Here is a 13977-nt window from a genome sequence, read left to right on the forward strand (position 1 = left end):
CTGTGTTGGGGAGGAAGATGGCTAGAAGGTTGGAGGAGTGTTTAAACTAGGGACTGGGGGGGAGGGTAATTATGTTATAGAATGGGAAGATAGCGCAGATAGAGACCGGGGGCAAGGTAGTGAGACTGGGGGAGGAATGGAAGGAGGGACTAGAACAGTTCAGAAGGAAAGGTGTAGAGTAAAAAATATACATAAACCTCTCAAATGTATGTATACTAATGCCAGAAGCCTGACTAATAAAACTGGTGAACTGGAATTAGTGATGTGTGAGGAGGACTATGACATAGTGGGAATAACTGAGACATGGCTGGATGATAGCTATGACTGGGCAGTTAATGTGCAGGGTTACAGTCTGTTTAGAAAAGATCGTCAAAATCGGAGAGGGGGAGGGGTCTGCCTTTATGTAAAGTCCTGTCTAAAGCCCACACTCCGTGAAGATATAAGTGAGGGACATGAACATGTGGAGTCACTGTGGGTAGAGATACATGGAGCTAAAAACAACAATAAATTACTAATAGGAGTTTACTATAAACCACCTAATATACCAGAGTCCACAGAAAATCTACTACTAAACGAGATAGACGAGGCGGCAAATCATAATGAGGTGGTTATTATGGGGGACTTCAACTACCCAGATATAGACTGGGAAACTGAAACTTGTATATCTCATAAAGGAAACAGGTTCTTGGCAATAACTAAAGACAATTACCTCTCCCAACTGGTTCAGGACCCGACTAGAGGGACGGCCATACTGGACTTAGTATTAACCAATAGGCCTGACAGAACAACAGACGTGCAGGTTGGGGGACACCTTGGAAATAGTGACCACAAAGTAATAACCTTCCAATTATCATTCAAAAGAGTGTTTCTACAGGGAGGAACAAAAATACCAAACTTCAAAAAAGCTAAATTTAGCCAACTAAGAGAGGCCATAGGCCTAACTAAATGGGATAAAGTCCTCACAAATAAAAATACAGCCACAAAATGGGATATCTTTAAAAGCATCCTAAAATCTCATTGTGAGAGGTACATACCGTATGGGAATAAAAGGTTAAGGAACAAAAAGAAACCAATGTGGATAAACAGAACTGTAAAGAAAGCAATAAATGACAAAAAGAAAGCATATAAAACACTAAAACAGGAGGGTAGCACGGAAGCACTGAAAAACTATAAGGAAAAAAATAGAACATGCAAAAAACAAATAAAAGCGGCCAAACTAGAGACTGAGAGATTAATTGCCAAAGAGAGTAAAACTAACCCTAAAATGTTCTTCAATTATATAAATGTTAAAAAGTATAAATCTGAAGGTGTCGGCCCGTTAAAGAGTAATGAGGGGGGAGTCGCAGAGAGCGACGAGGAGAAAGCAAAGCTGTTAAATATTTTTTTCTCCAATGTATTCACTGAAGAAAATAAACTGTCAGATGACATGCCGAATGTTGAAATAAATTCCCCATTAAAAGTGTCCTGTCTGACCCAGGAAGAAGTACAACAGCGACTTAGAAAGATTAAAATAGACAAATCGCCAGGACCGGATGGCATACACCCCCGTATCCTAAGGGAATTAAGTAATGTCATAGCCAGACCCTTATTTCTGATATTTGCAGATTCTATATTGACAGGGAATGTCCCACAGGATTGGCGCATGGCAAATGTGGTGCCAATATTCAAAAAGGGTCCAAAAACAGAGCCTGGAAACTATAGGCCGGTAAGTTTGACATCTGTTGTGGGTAAACTGTTTGAAGGTTTTCTGAGAGATGCTGTGTTAGAGCATCTTAACGGAAATAAGCAAATAACGCCATATCAGCATGGCTTTGTGAGGGATCGATCATGTCAAACAAATTTAATCTGTTTCTATGAGGAGGTAAGTTCTAGACTTGACAGCGGCGAATCAATGGATGTGGTATATCTGGACTTCTCCAAAGCATTTGACACTGTACCACATAAAAGGTTAGTATATAAAATGAGAATGCTCGGACTGGGAGAAAACGTCTGTAAGTGGGTAAGTAACTGGCTCAATGATAGAAAACAGAGGGTGGTTATTAATGGTAAATACTCAGATTGGGTCACTGTCACTAGTGGGGTACCTCAGGGATCAGTATTAGGCCCTATTCTCTTCAATATATTTATTAATGATCTTGTAGAAGGCTTGCATAGTAAAATATCAATTTTTGCAGATGACACTAAACTGTGTAAAGTAATTAACACTGAAGAGGACAGTATACTATTACAGAGGGATCTGGATAGATTGGAGGCTTGGGCAGATAAGTGGCAGATGAGGTTTAACACTGACAAATGTAAAGTTATGCACATGGGAAGGAATAATGCAAGTCACCCGTACTTATTAAATGCTAAAACACTCGGTAACACTGACATGGAAAAAGATCTAGGAATTTTAATAAACAGCAAACTAAGCTGCAAAAAACAGTGTCAGGCAGCTGCTGCCAAGGCCAATAAGATAATGGGTTGCATCAAAAGGGGCATAGATGCCCGTGATGAGAACATAGTCCTACCACTTTACAAATCATTAGTCAGACCACACATGGAGTACTGTGTACAGTTCTGGGCTCCAGTGAACAAAGCAGACATAGCAGAGCTGGAGAGGGTCCAGAGGAGGGCAACTAAAGTAATAACTGGAATGGGGCAACTACAGTACCCTGAAAGATTATCAAAATTAGGGTTATTCACTTTAGAAAAAAGACGACTGAGAGGAGATCTAATTAATATGTATAAATATATCAGGGGTCAGTACAGAGATCTATCCCGTCATCTATTTATTCCCAGGACGGTGACTGTGACGAGGGGACATCCTCTGCGTCTGGAGGAAAGAAGGTTTGTACACAAACATAGAAGAGGATTCTTTACGGTAAGAGCAGTGAGACTATGGAACTCTCTGCCTGAGGAGGTGGTGATGGTGAGTACAATAAAGGAATTCAAAAGGGGCCTGGATGTATTTCTGGAGCGTAATAATATTACAGGCTATAGCTACTAGAGAGATATCGTTGATCCAGGGATTTATTCTGATTGCCTGATTGGAGTCGGGAAGGAATTTTTATTCCCCTAAAGTGAGGAAAATTGGCTTCTACCTCACAGGGGTTTTTTGCCTTCCTCTGGATCAACTTGCAGGATGACAGGCCGAACTGGATGGACAAATGTCTTTTTTCGGCCTTATGTACTATGTTACTATGTTACTATGAAATGCAGGAGTGAGATTAATCCGTAGGCCACGGGGAACAATATTATGCTCTAAATAGTGTTCAAGACTTTGGACTTCCCACCATGAAACTATCTGTTCCTTGTACACTTTTTCTAGTTCCTTAAAGGCAACCCCATATGATGGGACGTATTTTTTCTGACAGAATGCTCTATCAGAAAAAACTTCCTTGGCTTCACTCAGCCAGCTATCAGAGTCAAAGCCTGTGCTAAGAAATCCTGCCATATCCGGACTATATATCAAATGGTAACGAAAATTATATTGTACCGTCACTTATAATAGGTGTGGCGGTATCGGTTTACACCCATAATATACTGATAAATTTTGTAAACTGGATTAATTAAAACATAACCTTTACTAGGTCGCTTAAAATATATTTCATACTGGGTGAGGGACAGAAATAACAACTAACATAACAACCTCCACTGTATCTCATATACCACTGAATATATGAAAAAATGGTTGGATCTCACCTCATCCGAGTACCACAGCCACCTCAGGTAACAACAACAGTGCTGGCCCCAAAATAATTAACCTGTCAGACCATCCTCTTTCTATGATAGAAATCAAGGTCCTTGAAAAAGGTCTCTCCTTTGTCCCAACACCCAAATATAATCCTTTCAAAACTACTGTAGATTTAAATCTTTTCATACGCAAATTACGTTGGTACAAACATTTTTGTAACATTGAGAAAAAACAAAGCGTAGAAATGGGAATCCCGAGGGATATGATATCAGATGTTAAACTGTTGGAAAGCTTGACAGCGGCTAATGAACCATCCCTGGGTGAAGGACCATTTACGTCCTGCAAAAACAGTAGTAAGAGAGTACCACCAATAGGAGAAACAAATTGTGTGGATGTATTTCTTAAATTAGTGAGTAAAGACTTGGAAACCACCCACCTATATTCGGCACCCCAAAACTGTACTGAGGATGAACTGTGTGCACTTGATGACTTGTCTAAAAATAAAAACATTGTCATCAAGCCATCAGACAAAGGTGGAAACACAGTCATCCTCAGTACAAGTAATTATGTAGCTATGTGTGAGAGCTTATTAGCTCCACGGGATTGCTATGAAATTCTTTCAAGTGACCCGACCCTCATCTATAAAAAAGAATTAAAAAGCATATTGGACAGGGCTAAACTTGCAAAACTAATTAGTCAAGAGGAATTTGACTTCCTGTACCCAGAACATCCCCAAATCGCCACATTCTACAGTCTCCCAAAAGTACATAAAGGCTATGAACCTCTGAAAGGGCGTCCGATCGTATCTGGTATCGACAGTCTTAGTCAAAATCTGGGAGTGTATATAGATAAAATCTTGGCACCCTTCGTTCTCTCCCTGTCATCCCATGTAAAGGATACTGGGGACCTACTCAGACAGATAGATGGTATACAATTAGATGATGATTGTATACTGGGGAGCGTAGACGTTGAAGCTTTATACTCGTCCATACCACACAAGTGGGGCCTACATGCAGTGTCATACTTCCTGTCATCAAGGGGGAGACACTTCCAGGGACACAATGCCTTTGTACTGGAACTGTTAGAATTCTCATTGACTAAGAATTATTTCTTATTCAATGGGCGTTTTTTCCACCAGCTCAGGGGCACCGCGATGGGGAGCCCCTGTGCCCCATCGTATGCTAATTTGTTCCTGGGCTGGTGGGAAAACACCATAGTGTTTGGAGATGAGTCTACAATGGAGCTGCAGTGCGTCCAAAAATGGGCACGCTTCATTGATGATGTCTTTGTCATCTGGAGAGGAAGTATGGAGACCTTCTCGTCCTGGGTTCGACATTTGAACCAGAACGAGATAGGCCTCCATTTTACATCCGAGTGTCACGCCTCAAAACTCCCCTTTTTAGACATCGAAATAAACATTAACAATCGCGGTTGCCTTGAAACATCCATATTTCGCAAACCCACCTCAACAAATTCCCTACTGCGATGGGAAAGTAGCCATCCATATCCCCTCAGGAAGGGAATACCGAGAGGCCAATACTTGCGACTTAGGAGAAATTGCTCGAAACACTCAGAATTCATCAAACAAGCGAGTGATCTAAAAAATCGTTTCATGGATCGCGGATATCCAGTAGGTGTACTAACACCGGCATTTCAGATGGCCCGGAATAAAGATAGAATGTCTCTTTTATCCCCACCAGCAGACACCCCCATCCATGGTAGCTCTAGTGAAAGTAGGGAGATCCGCCTTATCAGCACGTATAACGGTTGCTCTTCGGCTATCAGAGAGATTATATCGAAACACTGGCATGTGCTCTTAATGGATCCTGATATTTGTAAGGTGGTAAAAACGCGCCCCAGTATTACGTATAGACGCGGAAGAAGTATCCGTGACATGATGGTGCATAGCCACTACACACCAGTACCCCAGAAAAAAACATGGTTAGAGAGGGGGATTAGTGGTAATTTTAAATGTGGAAAATGTGTAGCGTGCCCCTTCATGACGAAAGCAAGGTCATTTAGAAGCAATAACACAGGCAAAATATATCCCATCAAGGATATCATCAACTGTAGAAGCACAGGTCTAGTATATAAAATCACATGTGAATGTGGAAAAGAGTACGTGGGAAAGACAGGCAGAGAACTAAGGAGAAGAGTTGGAGAGCATTTGGGTGATGTAAGAAATGCGAGAGACACATCAGTGGCACGTCATGTGAACACTGAACACAATGGCAGACTTGACTGCCTATCTTTTATGGGAATCGAATTAATTAAACCAGGAATCAGACGAGGGGACTTTGATAAGAGAATTCTACAGTGCGAAGCGAAATTGATTTTTTATCTTAAAACAGTTCATCCGGCAGGCCTAAATGAACAACAAAAATTTTTTGTTGCTTTTTATAATATTTCTATGAATGGTTTTGTCATAGGTATCTTATCTGTGCCTTCCTCGGACTTCATGCGCTCCCCTAGACATATGCGAGCTTATGTGGTCTGACTGAGGACGCAGACGGGGTGGAGACGATGAGGTTTTAGTCCGGGGGATGACTCCCTAATTTCCTCATGCACCTAGCATGCCCTCTATACAGGGACGGGCAGGAGCTAACGGCAAACCCGTCATCTAAAAACATGAGGCGGGTCTGCCCTCGGATCCTGGTTGCCCTTATAAACGAGTGTGCGGGATCCAATATAGAACCTCGCCATAAGAAGCATTGAGGTTAAAAACATGGAATCTATAAATCATTAAATATACTTTAAAATTAAAACAAATTAATTCTCTTGACTTAGCAGACGTCAGATATTGAGGGTATAGTGGCGTGAGCTGGGCGATCCTGCTAATTTAAATCCGTATAATGCGATTGTGCATGTAGATAATCAAGAGGCAAGTTATCAATTGCTTTGTATTTGGGTCGTGCGCTCTGAGCCTAGGTGTTGCTATGTAACGAGCAACGCTCAGGCGCAGACCCTTACCTCACTTCCGCTCGGCCCGCACCATGTGACCTGAACTTCCGGTCCGGTGGAACGCACGCGAGCGGCGTGCGTTCCACGTGGAGCAACATGCGACTCGGACAGGTGAGTTAACTAATCAGGGAGGGCGGATACCGAACGGAAGAGGGGGGATAAGAGGAGGCAAGTAATACTACCTAATGCTCACCCGGACCATCGTTAGTTTGGGTGAGACAGTTACTGACATGGGACACTTCCCATGTTCCAGTGAGGATAAGAGTCACCAACTGTCCTACTGATTGGAGGCGAAAACCACCCTGATCTCTGAGTAAGTGCACTGAATGGAATTGACTGCATTGCTCACTAATACAAGTGACCCATACTGAGTGTATGTCTGTAATTTTATTTGTAGTTGATTGGAGGTTAAAACCACCCTGATCTTTGAATACCCTTGAATACATGTGAAGTCCCCTGATGATGTCTGTGATAGAAGATGGAAACATGGCATGTAGGGCAATGTTATAGGGTTACATAGTAATACCAGACCCATACCGAGGGTAAGGTTCGGTGTGGGGTCGCCCCTGTCGGGGCGGGTGCTCCATTGTGGTAGGCAGGTGCAGATAATAGCCCCCTATCCCTAGGCAGGCAGGAAAGCCAGAATAGGGTTTAATAGGAGGTCAACACTGCCATCACCTATGCAGCACCCCGGTCACACCGGTCTTAGGCACCACCAACTGCCAGGACCACCCTCTGCGATTGTGGATCCGACTCGGATGAGGTGAGATCCAACCATTTTTTCATATATTCAGTGGTATATGAGATACAGTGGAGGTTGTTATGTTAGTTGTTATTTCTGTCCCTCACCCAGTATGAAATATATTTTAAGCGACCTAGTAAAGGTTATGTTTTAATTAATCCAGTTTACAAAATTTATCAGAATTAGGTATGGCCAGCAATACTGTAGTGCAGGACAAATTATCAGCCCAGCAAAAGCAAATACCAAGGTGCACCACAAAATAATGTCTGAGCAGAACCAGATACCACAGTGCAGCACTAAATACAGCCACCGGGAAACCAAATAGCACAGTGCAGAACAATATACTGTATCATCGTCCTAAGGAAGGCAATATCATTGAATTCGGGAGGACACCCGCGGCCACTTGCCAGGTGTACAGGTACTTGATGGTCCTACATTAATTAATGCAGAGGCCATAAGGTTTTTATAACTTTGCTGATAGCCAAGAGCAGGGATTAAGTGACCACCTAGGCAGTGGCCCACCGGCAAATTTCTCTGTAGGGTCTATGGTAAATCTGCTCATGCTTTTATATGTAGGGTTACCTAAAGGCAAGAAGGTGCCCGAACTAAAAGAGCAAATGAAAGTTTGTCAGAATATCAAATGTGAAGTGTTGCAGAAGGTGTTCCTGAACATGATAAGCCAGGCACAGCTTTGCACAGCCATTGATGGAAACACTTTTAGCATCTGATGTAATAGGTAACAACATCATTCTTCCATTATCCTGTAGAAACATCAAAAGGGAAAGAGGGTTCTGTTTTTCATGGCATACTCAGTACAATGAGAAAATAAAACACACTGGAAAAAATGTATCAGTGTATAGTTTTAATTGAAATTAAATTGATTTGAATTATATCGAATTGAAAAGTATATAGGTGACACATTCCAATTCAGTACAGATATGAATCTATCAGCTATGAAATCTTACATCTATGGCTAGCTTTAAAGGGCTTTTCCAGCCTTAAAATACTTGTAGGCAGCCCCCCTTCCCTGCTGGACCTGTGAAGGGAAACATACTTTCTTGCCCCTAGATTCTCAGTTTTCCAGGGCCCGTTTCTCAACTTCCAGAATGGATGGAGGTCACGTATGCCAATGCAGCCAATGATCTTTTCCATCTGGCCTGGATCACCATGATGACTTCTTCCAGCCATGACTTGTGTATGCAGACTTTGCAATAAAAACTTCTATTGCTCCCCTATACAGCATTCACCCAACCATGTCCAAATCTACTCAAACTCCCCATCGTACCGATACTCTCAGTTTTGTGCCTATTGGTGCCCAATTTTTTGGTGGGTCAGTACAATCACAGCAGTAGCAAATTTATAATGTTTTATAATGTTTTTATTTTGTTTTACTACACTGTTTCAGAAATGGCAAAAAGAATACTACTGCAGTCTATTGAATACTTTTCATGTTTTCTACTGAAAGTCCTGCCACAGGCATAATATTGATAACCTATCCTCAGTATAGGTCATCAATTTCAGATTGGCAAGGATCCGACTTTTGGCACCCCCTGATCAGCTGTAGTATTTGGTGCAGTATAATTATAACTGCTCGTCCCATTCAAATGAACAGGCCAAACATCACACTTTTACGCTGCGCCACCACTACAAACTAGATGGCATGCAAGTAAACTTTGAAGAGGACACTGAGCACAGACACGTGGATATTGATTCTCACTCTCAGTTTGTTATGGCAGGCCTGGAAGCCTTCACAAGGTCTCAGGCTGTCATAGCAACAATGGGGCTCTGATCGGAGGACAGAAGAAGCCCTTCCCATTGTGTAACCTCTCATACGCTGCAGTCGCTATTGACCATGGCATCTGAAGGGTTAATTGCGGCTGGGTGTTATAAGAATTATTGTACTCATGCACGTAAGGCTTACAGGTAAATCCAAGGCTGTGAACCAGTGAAATGGGATCTTCGGCCCAGTTTTATGCTGCCCTATCTGAAGGCACTGTAAGATTGTGACAGAGACCCATAGTGAAATGCTGAGTCACATTTTTTGACCAACTCATTTTTCAAAATCCCTGGCGAGAGCTTCCAGAGTGCGCCAAATGCTGAGGTCCTGATATTCATGAGCAGTGGCTGTCCGCACCCTCCTGTGGATGATTCACAGCTCTCTTCTTATGTGGTATACCAAGAAATCAGTGATGGGGCAGGGAAAGTTGTGGGCTGATGAATGGAATACAAGGACTCATTGGTTTGTGCACTACATTCAGCAGACTCCAGTGACTCCAACTGGAGCTTCTTACACCTCATTCACATGTCAGTGTTTTGGTCAGTGATTGTGAGCCAAAACTAGGTGCAGCTCAAAACACAGAACAGATGCAGAACATCTTTCCATTATACCTCATGTCTGTGGCTCCAGTCCTGGTTTTAGTTCACAATCACTGATGGAAAACACTGACATGTGAATGAGGCATTAATTAGGATCTTAAGAAAACAACTGTTTACAAAAAGTAAGTGACCCAGTGTTTCAATTCAAGTTTATGGTACACTCAGGTGGGTAATAGATTCCCTTTAAGATATCAGTTTGTCTAGACAATAATTTCAGTTAAAGGGATTTCCCAAAATGATAAAATATGTTGGACAACCACTACAATAACTAAAAAAAACAATAGACAGGAGGACCCTATTGACTTACAGGGGGGCAAGCTTTCTAGGCATGCTCTGTGCCATGTGTAGAGGTCATTGTACAAGGAAATAGATAAGCTCTGACAATAACCTATTGTGAATGGAAGATCCCATCTCATCTGTACACCGAGGTGATATCATTATAGACAGACCAGGAAGTGGTGCCTATTATTAGGCTTACTGGCCAGTGCAAAAACTGTAGGATTTTATGCTTTTTGTTTAAATATAGATATTGAGGGGGGGCATGGCCAGCGATGGAAGTGTGAGGACGTGCTCGTTCAGAGCTCCGCTGCACCCCTGCTAAGAACTAGCGTTTACCTGCTTTTATGATGGGGAAAAACCACCAAGAAGGGTCGAGCTCGTCCATCTGATCCCTCCCAGGGTGACCTAAGTTCCTATTTCTCGAAGCAGGCCGGCCCTGAAGAAAGAACGCCACCAGGCTGGACCAGCTTCGTCCAAGAGGGTGGCGGCTCCCCTGATATGCGGCTCACTGAGACATCCACCTGGCCCACCTGCCCGCCTGCAAGAGATCACCGTTCCTGCTCTGCTCCGCCTGCAGCACGACCTGACAGTGAGGTCTCCTCCGGGTCTAACATGGAGCCCGGCCACGCGGTTCCCCTGGCACAAGAAGCGCAAAATGGCGACTCAGGCCCTCTCTGGCAGGATCAGCAGGAGACCACAGCACCTGCTAGCAATTCTGGGGAGGCAGATCGCCGGACAGATGAGGACTGCTGTATAACCTCTCAGGCAAGCCCTCTAATTCCCTCTTCCTCCATGCTGCCATCTTCCCCTGCCCCATTGCCCCTCTCTACCGCCTCTCACACCGCAGGCTCCACATTGCGGCCTGGAGCGCAAGCCTTCGAGCCACAATCCCTGGCTAATTCGCCACCTCACTCTTATACCTCAGCGTTCTATGCTCCTTCTACAAAATGTCCAGATGCCGGACCCCAATAGCTGGTACGCACTGAGACAGCCAATCAACATCAACAAGACCTGTCCCTGGCCTTAGATGAATATGGGCAGCGTCCTAGGGGTCCCCTGTCCTCACCAGATTCACCTAATCCCTTTCTGGTGGCATCTCCTCATTGGTCGACCGGATCCTCATCTGTACACAGAGGTGATATCATTATAGACAGGATTAGAATGACAGATAAGCAGGTAACTGCAGTAAAGTGATCTGTATACACCATGTCATTGCACCAGGTCGCTCTCCTGATATACAATCCCGTTCCCTTAGAAGACGCCAACAACGATCCAGAGGTCCACTACAAAATTCCCAGGCGTCTCCAGAGGACACTCTGGAGATGTTGTGCATTTTGAGGTTTTTTTCCCCCCATTATCTGATGTCTAGCAGGCTTTACTTTTCAGTCTTATGTCACAGGTGACGCTGTTCCATATTGCTCTACAGCAGTTAGATTTGTCTTCGGGGGTGACAGGTGGACCTTCTTTTCCTGACTGTCAATTTCCCCACATAGCCTGGGACAATTTCTCTCTTGAGTGACCATCTCTTAGGACAAGTGGTCTCTTCATTTTTTCTTATTTTTATAAGATTTAGATTTTTCTCCCCTCTTCCCCACCACTTTCTTTCATTCTGCAGATCCGAGTTTGACTCCTAAGATGACGTCGCTCAATATTGCATAATTCAAGAGAGCCTTAACTCACCTCAGAAATGACATCAAGTTCTTCATAATTTTCATTGACAAAAGGTACATATTGTTTGCTTTCAGGAAACGCATTTTAAGAAGGGGTCTGCTCCTGGCGTCCGGCATAGTCATTATACAACCTGACATGTCGCTAATAATAAGTTCAACAAGTCTAAGGGAGTTGCCATAGCAATTCACAAATCCTTGACTTACCAATTGCTGGACTGTTTGATCGATCTGGATGCCAGGTATCTGATACTCTCTATAAATATTGGTGGCCGGAGTTCACTTTCTTCAATGTCTATGCCCCTAATAAAAATCAAGTTACCTTCTTATTTTACTTTGTCGACAAGGTCCTCCCTAAGCTGAGAGGCACGGTTATCTTATGTGGAGACTTGAATCTTACTCTCGACCCTACTCTAGACAACTCCTCGGGACGTGCTACCATTTCTTACCAAGCAATAAAGAAGGTTAAGAAAGCCTTCCTGCAATTACAAGTTAGTGATCTCTGGCGTATACAACACTCTGCAGACAGGGACTACACTTTTTACTCCTCGCCGCACTCTTCCTATAGTCGTAATTGATTGTATACTGCTTCCAACATCAAGCTCTCACTTGGTTGGAATCTACTCATATAGGCTCCATTCTGTGGTCAGATCACGCCCGAGTCTATTGTTTGTTACAACTTCCCTTTCTGTGTAAAACTGAGTGGTCGTAGAAGCTTAATGAGTCTCTCCTTCTTGATTCAGTATGTGTCGCCGACAGGGCTGGTTCTAGGTGAAATGGGGCCCCCCCATGATACTTGATGACTTTTACAGAATAAACTGTATATTGTGGGGCACAGTGTATGCTATATGTGTATAACAAACATATTTCATATGAAAACTTACAATTACTTGGCTTGACCCTTGGGGATCTCGGACACCACTTCAACACTTTGGCCGGGGGCTCTGCGGAGCTGATGTGTTTTATCCTAATGAGAAAGATTTCATAATAAGGATTTGGAGAAGGGGCAGAGGGATAGCAAAGCAAAGAGAGGCTGGTGCTGCTACTAGGGGGCTCATACCATGGGGGAGTAATAAAGACTACCATAATGCCCCCCCAGTAGTAATAATTCTCCTTATAATGTGACAGTGCAAAAAATACCTTCTTGTAATGCCCCCAGTTGAGCTAATGTCCCCATAGAGCCCCCATAATGTGCCAGTATAAAATACCCCTATATAGTGCCCCCAGTAAATGCCCCCATAGTTCTCCTCTACCCCCTCCTAGTGCCCCCCATAATGTACCAGTATAAAATGCCCCATATATAGTGTCCCCGTAGATGACCCCATAGTACTCCTCTCCCACCTTCCCCATAGTACCCACCATAATGTTTCCCAGTATAAAATGCCCCTATACAGAGCCCCCATATAAAATAACTGTTCTTTGTGGCCTCAGTAGATGTTCCTATAGTGCCGACCAATAATGTGCCAGTAAGAAGTGACCCCATAGATGTCCCCCAATAATGTGCCAGTAGCCAGAGCCCCCCTATATCATGTGCCAGTAGCCAGAGCCCCCTATCATGTTCCAGTAGCCAGAGCCCCACCCCTATCATGTGCTAGTAGCCTGAGCCCCCCCCATCATGTGCAGGTAGCCATAGGCCCCCCATCATGTGCCAGTAGCCAAACCCCCCCTATCATGTGCCAGTAGCCAGAGGCCCCCATCATGTGTCAGTAGCCAAAGACCCCCCTATCATGTGCCAGTTGCCTGAGCCCCCCATCAACATGTGCCAGTAGCCATAGGCCCCTCCTATCATGTGCCAGTAGCCATAGGGCCCCCCCTATAATGTGTCAGTAGCCAGAGCCCCCCCTATCATGTGCCAGTAGCCAGAGCCCCCCTTATCATGTGCCAATAGCCAGAGCCCCCTTATCATGTGCCAGTAGCCATAGCCCCCCCTATCATGTGTCAGTAGCCTGAGCCCCCCATCAACATGTTCCAGTAGCCATAAGCCCCCCTATAATGTGCCAGTAGCCATAGGCCCCCCTATAATGTGCCAGTAGCCATAAGCCCCCCTATAATGTGCCAGTAGCCATAGGGCCCCCCTATCATGTCCCAGTAGCCAGAGCCCCCCATCATGTGCCAGTAGCCACCAGTATTGACAACAAAACAAAAAAAAAACACTTATACTTACCTCCTTGGCAGCGATGTGATGCAGGCCTCTTCCGGCCTGTTTCCCGCGCTGTACGGCTCAGGGCTCAGGCAGCGCAATGACGTCATCGCGCCACCTGCGCCGGCCTCTGATA

The sequence above is a fragment of the Bufo gargarizans genome, chromosome 5 (assembly GCF_014858855.1).
Source record: "Bufo gargarizans isolate SCDJY-AF-19 chromosome 5, ASM1485885v1, whole genome shotgun sequence".
Taxonomy (NCBI): Eukaryota; Metazoa; Chordata; class Amphibia; order Anura; family Bufonidae; genus Bufo; species Bufo gargarizans.